Below are 17,430 nucleotides of genomic sequence, written 5' to 3' on the forward strand. Positions count from 1 at the left end.
CCATTTAAAGGTTAGTATCCAAGCTATATGAAGTGTGGGTAAATTTTAACTTACAAACAAACAAAAATTAACCCCAACAAAATATGCATTGAGGAGCCCTAACAGAAGTGATTCCTGAGCTCAGAGTCAGGAGTAAACCCTGGTGTGGCTCCCAAACAAAACACAAAATAATAAAAAAATTGCAAAAACCCAAGGTTCCAAGCACTGTATTTAGTAAAGACATTTGCACTGCTATGTTTGTTGCAGCATTATTCATAATAGCCCCCCCCAAAAAAAACAACACAAATCCATATCCAAGATGTTGGTTCTAATAACATTGACTTGTACAGCTTTGTTAAAGTAATCATCACAAGTTTTCTCTACTAGAATTATATTTTTTCTTAGTTATAGTTGCTAAATAATTCGTGAGAAGATAGAATTTCTGTAAACTGATTTCTAGCAACTTTTAACATTGCTTTTAGCATTCTATGATGCTTCTTAATTATTAACGCCATATAATGGCTTCCAATATTACCTTTGTGTCTTCAACATGGTTTCTACATTTATTAGTTAAATTCTACTTTAAGAAGAAATTTTATTCGTCTTAATTTGGGGGGTGGTAGGGTACACCCAGTGATGCTCAAGGGTTATTCCTGGCTCTGCATTCAAAAATTATTTCTGGCAATGATTGGGGAACAATATAGGATGCCAGAGATCAAACCCAGATCTGCCGCATGCAAGACAAGCACCATACCTGCTGTTCTATTGCTCTGGCCCCTCATCTCAATTTTTATATCAATATAGACTAAAGTATTTTTATTAAGTAATATTGGGGTTTAAATAAGACATTAATGCATCCATATTCAGATTACTATTTAATGAGATCTGACAAATATCCAGACAAAATAATGTTACCATCAAATTATAGAACAACTTCATAACTCTAAAAGCAACTTAATGTAGATTCTTTGTCTCTATCCCAAAACTCATGTAAACAGCAATTTGCCAACTGTAAAGTCTTATTCTCTTTTATGTTGTTTCTTACTTCTTTCAGCCTATAACTTCAGATATTCATTCACATTGTTACATATTTATATATATCAGTAATTTGCTCCACTTTACTGATTTTTTATTGTATTTCATATGCAGAGACAATTGAAAGTTCTATTGCTTTGTACTATTTTTACTCATTAAATTTTTCTTTTTTGTTATTTTTCTTCCCTTTGGGCTTCTTTGATTTTCTTTACTGTTGTTTTTTAGTTTTTAATTAGACAACAAAATTTATTCAGTTCTTTTTTAATGTAATGGATATGAGTTTCAATTTTTGAATTGTCATCTAATCAGATCTCTTGATAGCCCGGAGGTCATGATACATAAAATTTTCATTATCAGCACTTTTGAGAAATTTCTATCATTTAGTATGTATTTTGTATTTCATATAAAGTTGCTCAATATGATATTTAAAAGTTTTTTTCTATACAGAAATTTCTTTAAAACTTCTTTGAGGGGCTGAAGCAATAGCACAGCAGGTAGGGTGTTTTCCTTGCACTTGGCTGACCCGGGTCGATTTCCAGTATCCCATATGGTCCACCAAGTACTGATAGGACTAATTCCTGAGTGCATGAGCCAGGAGTAACCCCTGTGCATTGCTGGGTGCAACCCAAAAGGCAAAAAACAAAAATAAAAACAAACAAACAAAAACTTCTTTGAGAAGAAAATAAGGAATATAAAAGGAGACATGCACTAATAATTGAATATTCCTGTATTCAACTTTCAACATAATATCTAATTAAGGGCACAAAAATATGCTGGTTATATAAATTTCATCAGAAACAGTAACAGTGTATAAAATAATTCATCTCAAAATTATAAAAATGTTTACACATTTTTATCCACCCTATTTTAAAGAAAAATCAATTTCATAAGTTGGAAACAGCAAAAAAAATACTTGCTTCTAAACAAAGTTTTTTAAGTGTCTGATAATTGGCTGTTTTTGAAATATAAGAACTATTCATATAAGTCAGAAATTCAATAATATCAAAGGATTCTACCACATCAAAATTTGAGCAGTTTCTCAATAGACACTTCCCCGAAGAAAACATAGTTGGTCAATAGGTACATGAAAAGAAGTTCATCATCCCTTATAGGTAGGAAAATTCAGGTCAAATAAACAAGGAACACTACATCATTTCTGTGAGTGTGGCAATTATCTCAAAGACTAGCATTGGAGAGAACATGAAAATGAGGGAACTCAGGCACTATTGATGTGAATATAAATTGACATAGTTATTATGAAAAGTAGGATATTTATTCTTCAAAAAATTGAAAATAAATTTTCTATGTAATCTAAAATATTGAATATATTCTAGTTAGTCCTATTTGGGTTTTAACCCGCAAAATACCAAAGCATTAATTTAAAGCTATATGTGTGCATGGCCACATTTATTGCAGCATTATTTATGGTAGGAAATAACTGGAAACAACCTAATATCTATCAAGTGACCAAAATATATGATATATACATAATAAAATATTATTCATATAGAAATAAAAAGGAAATCTTGCTATTTGAAATCACATGGATAAACCTATAGGATAATGCATTTAATTAAATAAGCAGATAGAAAAGATGAATACTGTATGATTTCACACAAATGCAGTATATAGAAAAAGTAAAAAAATAAATAAAATAAATCAGAGACTAAACTTTCTGGTCATGAAACCAACTTGTGGTTTCCAGAAGGGAAAAGATGGAAGGTGGGAATTAGTATAACTGAGACAAAGGAATTTACACTTCTAGTGTCAATGATGCACATCTAAATAATAAACAACACTCTAATGAAGTTATTGTAACAAAAATATTAATAGGCATACAATACTATTTTATTTTCTTCTTCTATTGTTTATTTAATCGCTACCGTGCATTCCAAAGTTACATTGTTATTCATGACTGGATTTTAGACTATAGTGTTTGAGCACCAAGTTCATCACAAGTGTCTACTTCTCTCTAATGTCCCCAGTTTCCTTTCTGCTTCCCAGGCCGTCTGTATGGCAGGTATATTTCTTTTTTATTTTTTGTTCCTTCCCCCCCCTTTTGGCATTGCAGTTTAAAATAATGTTACTGATATTTACAGTTTTTTTTTTTTTTTTGTAAAAGGCTTTGGCTATGTTGAGGAAGTTTCCTTCAATTCACATTTTGTTGAGAGGTTATATCATGAATGGGTGCTGGATCTTGTCAATTGCTCTCTATGCATCTATAGATCTGATCATATTACTTTTAATTTTTCTTATATTGATATGGTGTATTATGTTGAACAACTTGTGTATGTTAATCCATCCTTTCATCCTTGGGATGAATCCCACTTGGTCATGGTGTATGATCTTTTTGATAAGTTGTTGGATTCAACTTTCTAGTATTTTATTTAGTATCTTTGAGTCTTTGTTCATCAGGGATATTGACTACTATATATCTGTTTTTGTCTGTTTTTTGTTGTAGGGTAATGTTAGCTTTGTAGAAACTGAGATTGTTTCAGTTTCATCAATTTCCTGGGAAAGCCTGGAAAAGATTGGCAGTAACTCTTCATTAAAGACTTGTAAGAACTCATTAGTGATTCTAGGTGGGTCTGGGCTTCTGTTTTTGGGGAAACATTTTATTACCATTTAGATTTTCTTTAGTGATAGGTTTGTTCAGGGGTCCCATATCTTCTTGGTTCACCCTTGGGAGTTTATAGGAGTCAAAGAATGAATCCATTTCTTCTAGGTTCTCTTGTTTCACAGCATAAAGACTTTAAAAGCAGTCCTTTATGATCCTTTCTGTGGTACCTGTTGTGATATCTTTCATTTCAACTCAACTGGGTTCTCTCTCTCTTCCTTTCACTCTATCTTACTAGTAGTGTATTGATCTTGCTTTAATTTTATTCAGAAAACACATTCTTCTTGTCATTAATAATTTGTTTTTTTTAAAAAAACTACAGTTCATTACTTTATGCTCTGAATTTTATTATTTCCTTTCTACTGCTTGCTCTAGGCTCCATTTGTTGGTCATTTTCCAGTTTCGTAAACTGTGGATTCATGTTATTTAGGTGAGCTCTTTTTTTGCCCCTAACGAATGATTGCATAGCTATGAACTTTTTTCTTAACACCACTATGTCTGGGTCCCACAGTTCTGGTAGTTTGTGTCCTCATTCTCTTTTGTTTCCTGGAACCTTTGATTTCCTCTCTAATCTCTCTGACTCACTGGTTATTCAGCAGTGTTCTGTTTAATTTCAAGGTTTTTAAGTTATTTCTTCAGTTACATTTATGATTAACTTTTATTTTCAGTGCATTATGATCCAAGAATATAGTGTATATGATTTCTATTCTCTTGACTTTATGGAGGCATGTTTTGTGTCACAGCATGTGGTCTATCTTGGAGAATGTCACATGTACACTGGAGAATAATGTGTATTCAGTTTTGGGGGGATAAAATGCCATCTATATCACTTGTATCACTTGTCATCCCATTGCTCTTGATTTACTCGAGCGGGCGACAATGATGTCTCCATTCGTCCCTGTCACATGCTAGTGTGGACCAATGGTATCTGCTCACTCCAGGAACACAAAGTGCCTCAAACTATTTTTTCAGGGTCTTGACAAAAAAGTATGACCATCTTGTAGGTGGGCAGCGAGGCATTCTTTTGATGTCCCATGGAATCCAGTTGGTAACATCTCTAGTCCAACGGTCATCTCCAAATTGCATTATGTGCCCGGCCCATCTGATTTTCGATGCCTTGGCAAACGAGGCACGTCCCTGGTTCTCGATGGTCAACGGAGGTCAGAACTCCATATCGCTTCTCTCATTTGAGTAAAACATGATACTCCAAGCATAGCTCTTTTGATTCCTTTTTGGGTTACCTGAATAGTATTCTTATCCTGTTTTCGTAGGGCCCAGGTCTTTGAGGTGTACGTTAGTGCAGGAAGAATTTTGAAAAAATCCCGGAGCCGGAGGTTCTTTGTCCTCTTAACAACTTCTTCGATGCTCTTGAAGGCGCTCCACGCTGCTCTCTTCCTCCTGTGTAGCTCAGGTGTCAGGTCATTCGTCATGTTGAGTTCTCGATCTAGGTACACGTAACTGCTGTATTTGGAGATGTTCATTCCATTGAGAGAAAATAGAATGTCAGGAACTAACTCATTTCTCATGGACATTGTCTTCATGAGATTCAGCTGTAGTCTTACCTTTCCACACTCTTGGTTGAAGTCGGCAAGCATTCGTGCCGCTTGGCTAATGTTTGGTGTTATTAGAAGGATGTCATCAGCAAAGCAGAGGTGGTGTAGTTGCCCACCGTCTCTCTTCACTCCCATTCCTTTTCATTCCAGTACTTATATATATGGCTCATGGAGCTGTATTATGGATTCACCACCAGGATCTCACCATTCTACAAGGATGTGATCATCGACGTTAAGAGAGAGGTTCAGCAGGGTGATACCATTTCACCAAAACATGCCACCCAAGAGAATGTCCTGCAACGACTGGGGTCAGATTATTATACGGACTTTTGTGCCATCTTTATAAAGAAGTTTGGTGATTTTGTAAGATTTGTCTTCTCTTAAAATAGACTCTTCAGTTCTTGTAAGGTTTGTTTTGATTCTATAAAGTTTCTGAGCTCTGTTTACCTGTGAATTTCTGTATTGTTCCTTTAAATATGAATAAAATTCTGGCTGTGTAAATTACTGTTGGTGAGCATTCATTTCATTGTGTATTTCCTATATACCACCATTTGCCTCAGGGATACCTGATGTCATTTGATAAATCTCCTGTAAATATTAGAGGATACTCCTTTTTATGTACTCTCCATTGATTATGCTGTTTTCAGTTATATTTCTTTAACTTTGGCTTTTGTCATTGTCATTTGGATCTGTCTTGGAGTCTTTTTAGTTGGGCTTTTTCAGCTGGTAGCCTTAAGGCTTCTTGAATCTGGGAGAATGTGCTCTTCAGCTCTGAAAATTTCTCCAGGATGATTTCTTTGACTAATTCTTCATCATCAGACTGGAGCGATAGCACAGCAGATAGGGCATTTGCCTTGCACATGGCCAACCCGGGTTCGATTCCTCCTTCCCTCTCCGAGAGCCCGGCAAGTTACCAAGAGTATCCCGTCAGCACGACAGAGCCTGACAAGCTACCTGTGGCGTATTCAATATGCCAAAAACAGTAACAACAAGTCTCACAATAAAGACATTGCTGGTGCCCGGCCGAGCAAATCAATGAATGATGGGATGACAGTGCTACAGTGCCACAGTGTACAATTCTTCATCATGAAAATTGCCTTCCTTATTCAATAATTTTTATATTGTTCCTCTTGAATTCATCTTTTTCTTCTCTTGCTTGCTGTTAATTTTTATTTACTTGGACATTTTTCCATCTTCTGCAGTTGTCTGGAAGTTTTTCTCGTCTCATCTTGGAGCTTACTGTTTCTGTCTTCGGCTTCTGTTACTCTGCTACTGAGGCCTTCCAAAGAGCTTTTCACTCCACCAACCAAATTCTTAACTCTGTCATTTTTGCTTGTAGTTTTTTTCCTTTCTCATATCCTCTTGTGTTTTATTTGCTGTCTGTTTCATTTGTTTCTTTGATTTTCTTAAGCATCTCAACCTTTCCTCTCTAAACTCCTTATTGTAGAAGATTTTACTACTGGTTGAGTCATGAAAGCTATGGTCTTTGTTCACTGAGTGTGATGGGATTCTTCTTTGCTTTCCCATTGCTCCTGTTTGCTGGACTGTGAATTTGTTGCCAGAGTTTAACTATACTCAGTGTTTGTTGTGGAGGTGGGAAATATTGCATGGCTACTAAGGTGTCCGAGCACTTCTGAGAGTCCCAAATAGTGGTCCCTTCACTCTGGAAGATTTGGCTTTGTGCTTACTCTCTTTTCAGTGCTCACCCAAAGAGTTAGCAGAGTTTTGGAAGTAGTAGGGTAGTGTTGCACGTTGGTGTACTTTCCTGGTGCCTTTCAGAGGGTGAAAGTTGATGCTCTTTCATTTTAATTTTTAATTCTCTAACATATGACCTTGAACATCTTTGATCTGTTTCTGTTACTTTATTCTGACCATAAATATTTGCTTTATAGTTATTAAAAATTAACAATTTCTATAAATTTCTATAAATTGTCACGTCTGTGTGAGCTCTAAAATCTTTCTTTTTAGTGTATATTCAGCTAATGTTGAAGGCTGGGAGGCAGAAAAATAAAGAAGGAGAAAACTCACCCAGTTTTCCTCACTGTTTGGTTAGGCCATTTGCAACTTTATCTTAGACTTAACTTATTGCTTATACTGAAACACAGAAGGTGAAATCTTAGGTTCTTAAACCTTTTTTTTTATTTGAGCAAGCATCTTGTCCTTTGCTTACACTTTGTAATTTTCCAACACTCATATATGCTTTTGAATGTTCTAATTTCCCAGATGACCTCTTTCTAGAACCTTATGCCCATATTTTCATTTTAGCCTTTTCACATGTCAGTTGCTTGCCTCAACTGTTTATATTTCTTACAGTGGTTTTAGGAATCCGTCGTGCATAGCTGCTTGTCTTCCCTTAGTGATTTTTTTGAGCAAGGCTACAAATAAAACCAAATGTCTTGGGTCAACTCCTCAGGTAGATTAGAACAAAAAACAAATTTACTTAGGAACAAGATCTTTCTCTGTTTCCTCTAGAATCAAAGATCAAGGCCCTGCTGTGAATGAACGCTGCTTTCTCAACGCTGCCACTGAACCGAGACAGTTGTTGGAACAGGAGCAAGTAAAAATGCAGCTGTTTCCCAATCGTCTTAAGTTGTTTATACCAATTAAATGTTCACTTGGCTCCTGAAACCTTTTGATTTTTCCCTAACTGATACAAACTTGATTCTTAGTTCTGCTTAATTTGTCAATAATTCTGCCGAGAGTTATGCACTGAAAGTTACCTAATTTGTGATTCTTTTGTTTGTTTTCTTTGTTTTGTGCGAATGGAATTTTATCATAATTCTCTCCTCATATTCTCAGTATCTTTCCAGATTCTGTTCATTCTTTACAAAAGGCTATGAAACCGAGGAAATATTTTGATAGAAATTGGATTTTAGTTTTTTGTTTTCAGGTAATCTGAAGTCTGTTAGCTGGAAATAAGTGACATTTCAAATCATTCACTCATTATCTTTTTGTAGGGGTAGAAGGTTGGGGAAATTGACCCTTCTATGGTATTCAAGAGATCAGAGGATTCTTCCTTATAGTATTCTGCCCACTGGAACAGACATTTCACTGCTAGACCCCCAAAGATACTGTGAAAGTTGGATGCTGCTGAGCCAGGAACCCCCAGGAGCCTTCTGATGGTTCTCTTGGTGCTATATTGTACCAGGCATCAAACTAGGGGCCTATGCATGCAGTATATGCAACTTATCTCCTACACTATTTTGCTAGCACGTTTATGCTACTCATTATCTAGCTTTGACGAAAATATATTTGCATGTTTTCTTTGCTTTCTTTATTGATCAGTATAGTTTTTTGTAGGATACATGGAGATATTTAGGTCTACACTATTTTCTTCATTACCTTGAAATCCTTTTGCCTTATAGCTTATCAGAAAAGATTATGAAGGTTGTATTACGATTGTATTCAAATTGCTTCATTGTATTCATTGTTGGCTATCCTTTTAACTATTAATGTTAATTGAGTATATCTTAAGTGGCAAACTGTGTTATATTTGTTTTAAATTTGAAGAGACTGTGGCATGATCAATATTCTAAGAAGTTTGTATTCTAGCAAAGACATAAACAGTAATTTTCATATAATGTAGTAATTGTGCTTTTCATGCTTTCTACACACTGTCTAAAGGATGTATGTCTCGTCCTCATTAAGAGATTTCTCCTTTTAGTTAACCAGGAATCTCAAAAGTGCTACTATGTAATTCAGCAGCAAGATAGTGATACCATTTTGATTGTAATTCTGATATCAGTGTTGATGAACACTTTTTCATGTACCTATTGGCCGTTTTTGTTATCTTTGAAGAAGCATCTATTTATCTGTGCCCTGTTTTTGATGGGGTTGATTTTTTTTATGTTCTTATTTTTGTTTTGCTTCTGAGAGTATTTATTTTGTATATTAGCCCTTTGTCTAATAATTTTAGTCTTCATTTTTCTTATGGTGTAAAAAGAATTTTTATTTGATGTAGTGCCATTTGTTTATTTCTGCCTTGGTTTTACTTTCCAATGGTGTATTTGGTAAAATTAAACACTAACGTCCATCATAAAAGACTCTGCTAAGGTCAATATTGAGGAGGCCTGTCTATATTTTCCTCAATGTAAACAAATCTTTAACTGATGTGAATAAATCTCTGCATACTGCATGAGGCGGAGAACTAGGTTGTTTTCTTTCCTTCTTTCCTTCCTTCCTTCTTCCTCCCTCCCTTCCTCCCTCCCTTCTTCTCTCCCTCCCTCCCTTCCTTCCTTCCTTCCTTCCTTCCTTCCTTCCTTCCTTCCTTCCTTCCTTCCTTCCTTCCTTCCTTCCTTCCATCCTTCCTTCCTTCCTCTCTTTCGTTCTCTCTTTCTTTCTCTCTTTCTTTCTTTCTTTCTTTCTTTCTTTCTTTCTTTCTTTCTTTCTTTCTTTCTTTCTTTCTTTCTTTCTTTCTTTCTTTCTTTCTTTCTTTTCTTCCTTTCTTACTTTCTCTCTCTCGTTCTTTCTTTCTCTCTCTCTCTCTTTCTTTCTTTCTTTCTTTCTTTCTTTCTTTCTTTCTTCTTTCTTTCTTTCTTTCTTTCTTTCTTTCTTTCTCTCTTTCTCTCTTTCTCTCTTTCTCTCTTTCTCTCTTCTCTCTCTTTCTCTCCTTCTCTCTTTCTCTCTTTCTCTCTTTCTCTCTTTCTCTCTTCTTTCTTTCTTTCTTTCTTTCTTTCTTTCTTTCTTTCTTTCTTTCTTTCTTTCTTTCTTTCTTTCTTTCTTTCTTTCTTTCTTTCTTTCTTTCTTTCTTTCTTTCTTTCTTCCTTCCTTCCTTTCTTTCTTCCTTTCTTTCTCTCTTTCTTTCCTTCTCTTTCTTTTTTTTGCTTTCTTTTTATTTTGTGTATGTGACTATCCTTTTTCCCCAGCACCATTGTTTGAAGAGGGTTTTTTTGCTCTTTGCCATGTACCAAGCACTTTTTGTCATAAATTATCTATCCAAATATCTGAGGCTTTATCTCTGGGCTCTCAATTCTATTCCACTGATCTGAGAGTCTCTACCAAGATATTAAAAAACAGTGACTGGAAACAAGGGCTATGGAGGTAGTACAGCAGGTAGGGTGCTTGCCTTGCTTATGACTAGCCATGGTTTAATTCCTGCCATCTGGTATGGTACCCAGAGCATTGCTAGGAGTAATTCCTGAGCACAGAGTCAGTAACCCCCTGAGCTTTGCCTTGTGTGGCCAATAACCAAAAGTCAAAAATAAACATAGGAAATAATGTGCTAAGTAGTGATGTGGTTTTAAAAAAAAAATCCTCACTGGTTGTGGGATTGTTGCATTTCAGTCTCTTTAAAAAACAATTTGGAGACACTTTGAAACATTCAAAATATAACTTACATATGAATCCATGATTCCACTCATGATCTTGGATAATGAAATGGTGGGATAATGTTCACAATGAAACACTACTCAGTTTTGAGAAAAGTTTAGAGAAAAGAAAAAGAAGAGACCTCTCTTGCACAATTGCTGAGTGATATTTGCTTCTTCATTTCTAGTGATAAGCTATCCCTTGGTCCTAGTATGCTTTGTTATGCTCTGATTTATTTATGTTTATTTATTTTAGTTTTGGGGACAATACCTGGATGTGTTCAGGGTTTAGTTCTAGCTCTATGCTGAGGATTCACTACAAGCATTTCCACTTGGCAAACACAAGTGTGTGGGGTATTGAGCCTGACTCAGTTACATTCAAGGAGAGCAGCTTGGTTGTTTATTAGCTCTCTGGACTGTGTACATTAAAATAATTTTTAAAAAATGGAATCACTATGAGTTATGCAATTACGAAGTTTTTAATGATTTTTTAGATAAGTAATATTGAACCACTGCTCTCTGGATATTTGCTGTTTTAGCAAAGCAAATAAAACATGTTTAATCTATTAAAATAAGGAAATAATTGTGATAAGAACAATATAATGGCACATTTAAAAATGGACAAGATATAGAAAATGATAAATAAAGGTTAGATATCAGGAAACTCTATAGTTTTAGAAAGTGGAGGCATTTGTTGAAATTGAGATATGTTGTACGCTAGTGAAAATATTTATTTATATGTATATTGAAAATTTGAATTAAATGATACTAAAATCATATTAATCTCTCCGTGAGAATAGATTTTTATTTCCAGAGTTAAATAATAAATGTTAGGACATATAGCAGGGAGAAGACTGGAATAAAGCTAAATTCGCTAGTCAAGTTACTCAAAGTATTCAAACTAGGAGCTCAAGGGAATTTTGGCTGAATATAATCCTATAATTGTATTTGTGAAATAACTAAAAGTACTTTTTTCACCCTTCTAAAATGGTTACATAGAAACCTAGAAGCTATAACTTATGGTGTGTCAACTCAAGATTTATTTCTAGATTAAAAAATGGCTTTTTGGCAGCAAGAATTTTGGCTGTTAAATCTGTTGTGATTCTGGATTTAATTAGTTGTTTATTGCTTATTTAAAACAGATTGATGATGTTGACTTGAAACAGTTTGTGATCATAACAAAATTGCTTATATGGGATATTTCCTGATATTTTTCTTCTTAAAATATGTTCTGCTTGTCAGAGCACTGTGTGTTTGCATAATTGAAATAAGCCCACCCAATCCTATTGCATGTGTAAGGTAATATTGCTCAATTAGTTTGCATAATTTTACAGCAGGAATAAGATTTATTCTCTGTCTTAGTTTTCATAAACTGAATCATAGCTCACAATTTTATGTCTGAGCATATGAGATATATAGCACTCTATTCCCATTAGTTAAAGAAGATTCTATGCCATAAAATTATTTCTGAGTATTGTTTGAAGCAGAAATTGTAAATTAGTGTAAGAAAGTCACAAGATTGGGGCAACCTAGATTCCCATAACCTCCTCATCTTGCCATTGAATGCATCTTTGAATATTATCAACTTTATTGTTTACATTTAAAAGTTCCGTTATATTTTTCCTAATTCTTTGAAAATTCAGTGTGGTTGGTAATGAATGACCCAGGTTCTCTTGTGACAAAGTGAACAATATAAGAGATTTCAGCTTCTTTTACCTGGCCCAGATTCTCAGAATTATTATTTTTGTGTGTGTGTTTCTTTATACTTGATTTTTTTCCCCAGTCACCAGTCATATGAACATAAATGAAAGAATATTTAACCCATTTTGTATGCCAAAATTACACAGTTTAAAATGCACCTTAATTTTGGTAGGACACATAGATAGTACAGCAATGGCATGATGTATCTTCCATCCAGTTAAGTTATGATTTTAAGAAGTTGCTAGTCTCTACAAGGTGCAAGAAGTGACGACATGTATTCCTATGTGGAAAATACTAGAAACCAAACATTCTCCAAAAGAATGCCTGCCATTCTATAAACTTGTTCTGAATGACTCTTTACTGCATGAGAAAGCACATTAAAATTACAAAAACATTTAACAGTATGTTTATTTAATAAATGTTAGAGAAATAAAAACTTTAGGAGATATCAATAGTAATCATTCTTTTTTGGTTTATTTTAGTTTACCTGTGTATCTAATAAGTAGAAAATTATGTTTTTCTACATAATGACTTTTGTAGGTTGATTTCATATCTACAGTTCCTATGAAGCCAATATTGCACTAATCTGCAAAGCAGATAGAAATATTACAAAAATAATTTTCATACCAATTTTCTTAATGAATGCTGATGTAAAAATTCTCAACAAAATCTTAGTGGACAGAATTCAGCAACATATCAAAAAGATCATACAACACAATCAAGTGTGATTAATGCCAGGGATGTAAAAATGCTTCAACATACGCAAATAAATTAACATAATACACCACAACAATAAAATAAAATATAAAAATCATATGGCCATATCAATAAATGCAGGAACATCTTTGACAATATTCAACATCTATTCATGATAAAAGCCCTCAGCAAAATTGGGGTGGAAAGAACCTTACTCAAAATAGTGATGACAAGCTATTAAAAAGTCACAACCAGAATCATTCTCACTAATGAAAAATGGAAAGCACTCCTTCTGAGATTAGGCACAAGGCATGAATGTACACCATCTCTACTATTGTTTAATGTACTATTGGAAATCCTAAAAACCACTATCAGGTAAGACAAAGAATTTAAAGGAATTCAAATTGGAAAGGAAGTAGTCATTTATCACTATTTGCAACTGACCTGGTAATAAACATAGAAGACCTTAAAGAATGTACTTAAAAGATTGTTGAAACAATAAATGAATAAAGAAACATAGCTACTAAGTCAACACACAAAAATCTGTCACATTCCTATGTGCAATAGTGAACAAGAAGAGAAAGAGATCAAAGAATGTATTCCATTCAAAATAGTGTCAGCAGTTCTTTTGTAATGGGTTTGCTGCTAGAACAGAGTTTTCAGGAAAACCACAGCTAAACTCAAGCCAGAATTGAAAGGAAAAGACTTATATCAACCTCGTTGTCATTGGACACATAGACTCTGGCGAGTCTACCACCACTGGCAACCTGATCTACAAATGCAGCAGTGTCGACAAGAGGACAATAGAAAAATTTGAGAAGGAGGCTAATGAGATGGTTGAAAGGGCTCCTTCAAGTTCTAGGATAAGCTGAAAGCAGAACATGAGTATAATATCATCATTGATATCTCCCTTTGGAAGTTCGAGACCACTCAAAACTGTGTGACCACCATTGATGTCTTAGGACACAGAGATTTCATCAAAAACATGATTACAGGCTCTTTGCCTGCTGACTGAGCTGTCCTGATTCTTGCTGGTGTGGGTGAATTTGAGGCTGGTATCTCCAAGAACGGGCAGATCCCCAAACATGCTCTTCTGCTTACACACTGGGTGTGAAACAGCTCATTGTTCTTGTTACCAAAATGGATTCCACTGAGCCACCTTACAGCCAGAAGAGAAAGGAGGAAATTATTAAGGAAGTTAGCATTTACACTAAGAAAATTGGCTACATCCCTGACACAGTAGCATTTGTGCCAATTTCTGGCTGGAATTGGAATTTGGCTGGAGCCAAATGCTAGTATACCTTGGTTCAAGGAATGGAAAGTCAGCCACAAAGATGGTAGTGTCTGTCCCTCCAGGATGTTTACAAAATGGAGGGATTGTTACTGTCCCTTTGGGCCGAATTGGGACTGGTGTTCTTAAACCTAGCATGGTGGTCACATTAGCTTCAGTCCATGTTGTAAGTCAAGATAAATTTGTTGAAATACACTAAGGAGCTCTCAGCAAAGCTCTTTCCATGGACAATGGGGGCTTCAATGTCAAGAATGTGTCTGTTAAAGATGTTCATTGTAGCATTGTGGCTGGTGGGAGGAAAGATGACCCTCCAATGGAAGCAGCAGGCTTCACAGCTCAGGTGATTATCCTGGACCATCCAGGTCAAATCAGCGGTCATGCCCCTGTGCTGGATTTGTCATACAGCCCACATTGCCTGCAAGTTTGTTGATCTCAACGAAAGACTGGCAGTTGTTCTGGGAAGAAGCTGGAAGATAGTCTCAAATTCTTGAAATCTGGTGATGCTGCCGTCGTTGATATGGTGCCTGGAAAGCCCATGTATGTTGAGAGCTTTTCTGACTGCCCTTCTCTGGATTGTCATGCTGTTTATGATACGAGACAAACTGTTGCTGTGGATGTCATCAAAGCACCAGTGGACAAGAAGGCAGCTGGAGCTGGCAAGGTTACCAAGTCTGTCCAGAAGGCTCAGAGTCTAAATGAATATTATCCCCATTTCCTGCCACCCTCGTCTTAATCAGTGGTGAAAGAATGGTCTCAGCACTGTTTGCCTCAATTTGCCATTTAAATTTTATAGTAAAAATACTGGTTAACAACAATAATAAATCATAAAACCTTCAGAAGGAAAGGAAAATGTTTTGTGGGCTGTGTGTGTGTGTGTGTGTGTGTGTGTGTGTGTGTGTGTGAGAGAGAGAGTTTAAGTTATTCAAATCAGTACTTTTTAATGAAAACAGTTTGACCAAAAAATCTGTCACAATTTTGAGATTCACTTAAAACAAAGTTCAATGGGAAAAAAAATAGTGGCAACAAATGGTGTATTCAGGTCCTGGCCAGCAGTGATGACAAATGAAGGAACAGGGGCCAGGGATTGGTTGGTAATCAGTAGCCATTTATTCAAGCAAGTGTCACAGCATTAGTTAAAAAGAAATCCTGAAGGGCTGGGGTAGCAGTTATACATAGGTGTGGTTGAAAATTATCATAACAATGAGCAGATGTGAAGCCCTTCCTTCAGAGGAAGTTCTTTTAAGGGATTTACTCAAGGATAAGAATCTCATCTAAGATACCTTTAGCTTCAATGTCCTAGAGGGTTTTGCTGACCTTTTCTTCAATATAACTTATAGATTCTGGTCTGATATTGAGGTATTTAATCCACTTTGACCTGACTTTTGTACATGGTGTTAAGTAGAGGTCTGAGCCCATTATTTATTATTATTATTATTATTTTGCATGTAGCTGTCCAGTTTTGCCAGCACCATTTGTTAAAGATCAACAAAGATTAGTTGATCATATATTTGAGGGTGTGTGTGTAAGGATATTCAACCTGATTCCACTGGTCTGTGGATCTGCTTTTGTTCCAATACTGTTTAATTACCACCCCTTTTTAGCACAGTTGGAAGTTGAAGAAGGTGATATCACCCCATCTTTTTTTCCCCAAGAATTGCTTTAGATATTCGTGGGGGCTTGTTGTTCAATATGAATTTCAGGAGTGTTTGACCAATTTCTTTGAATAATGTCGTGGGTACCTTTTATGGATCACATTGAATTTGTATAATGCTTTGAGGAGTATTGCTTTTTTGACAATGTTAATTCTCCCAATCCATAAGCAGGGGAAGTGTTTTCATTTCCTCTTGTCCTGTTTTATTTCTTGAAGTAGCATTTTGTAGTTTTCTTTGTACAGGTCCTTTACCTCCTTGGTTAAGTTGATTCTGAGGTACTTGATTTTTCGAGGCATGATTGTGAACGGGATTGCCTTTTTTTATATCACTTTCTTCTCTCTCATTTTTTGTGTATAGGAAAGCGATGGATTTTTGGTATTGATTTAGTGACTTTACTACACAAGTCTATTGCTTCTAGGAGATTCTTGGTAGAAGCTTTAGAGTTCTCTAAATATAGTATCATGTCATCTGCAAATGCCATTGACAAAGCAAGTGAAAACAGAGAAAAGCAAATGGGACTGTTTTAAAATATGAAGCTTCTGCACCTCAAAAGAAACAGTTACCAGAGAAAGTTTCTGTTCATTTCTTCACCTCATTTTCTGATGGGGTTGGATGTTTTCTTCTTGTAGAGTTCAACCAGTGCTTTATATACTCTTGATATCAACCCCTTATCAGATGGGTATTGGGTGAATATCCTTTCCCATTCTGTAGCTTGCCTTTGTGTTCTGGTCACTGTGTCTTTTGCAGTGCAGAAGCGTCTTAGTTTAATATAATCCCATATGTTTATCTCTGTTTCTACTTGATCGCTTAGTTGCATGCCATCTTTGAAGATACCTTTAGCTTCAATATCGTGGTGGGTTTTTCTGACCTTGTCTTCAATGTACCTTACGGATTGCGGTCTGATGTTGAGGTCTTTAATCCCTTTTAATCTGACTTTTGTGCATGGTGTTAGGTCGAGGTCTAAGCCCATTATTTTGCATGTGATTGACCAGTTATACCAGCACCATTTGTTAAAGAGGCTTTCTTTGCTCCACTTCACATTTCTTGCTCCCTTATCAAAGATTAGATGGTCATACAATTGAGGTGGTGTGTAGGGATAGAGCACCCTGTTCCATTGGTCTGAGGCTCTGCGTTGTTCCAGTACCACCAAATGGCACATCAAAAAATGCTCTGCATCACTAATCATCAGGGAGATGCAGATAAAACAACTGTGAGATACCACTTCACACCACAGAGACTGGCACACAATCAAAGAACAGAATCAACTGCTGTTGACATGGATGTGGGGAGAAAGGGACCCTTCTACACTGCTGGTGGGAATACTCACTAGTTCTGCTCTTCTGGAAAACAATATGGTCACTCCTCAAAAAATTAGATATTGAGCTCCCATTTGACCCAGCAATAGCACTTCTGGGAATATATCCCAGAGAAGCAAAAAGGTATAGTCGAAATGACATCTGCACTTGTATGTTCCTCGAAGCACTGTTTACAATAGCCAAAATTTGGAAAAAACCCGAGTGCCCGAGAACAGATGACTGGTTAAAGAAACTTGGTACATCTACACAATGGAATACTATGCAGCTATCAGAAAAGATGAAGT

General features: G+C 35.7%; 1 pseudogene; it reads left to right on the forward strand.

Moving 5' to 3' along the window:
• The window catches only part of LOC101548183 (elongation factor 1-alpha 1-like), a 48,659-nt pseudogene extending 33,748 nt beyond the window's left edge, over positions 1-14,911 (forward strand).
• Positions 14,912-17,430: the final 2,519 nt, after the last annotated feature.

Source organism: Sorex araneus, chromosome X (genome assembly GCF_027595985.1).
Source record: "Sorex araneus isolate mSorAra2 chromosome X, mSorAra2.pri, whole genome shotgun sequence".
NCBI lineage: Eukaryota > Metazoa > Chordata > Mammalia > Eulipotyphla > Soricidae > Sorex > Sorex araneus.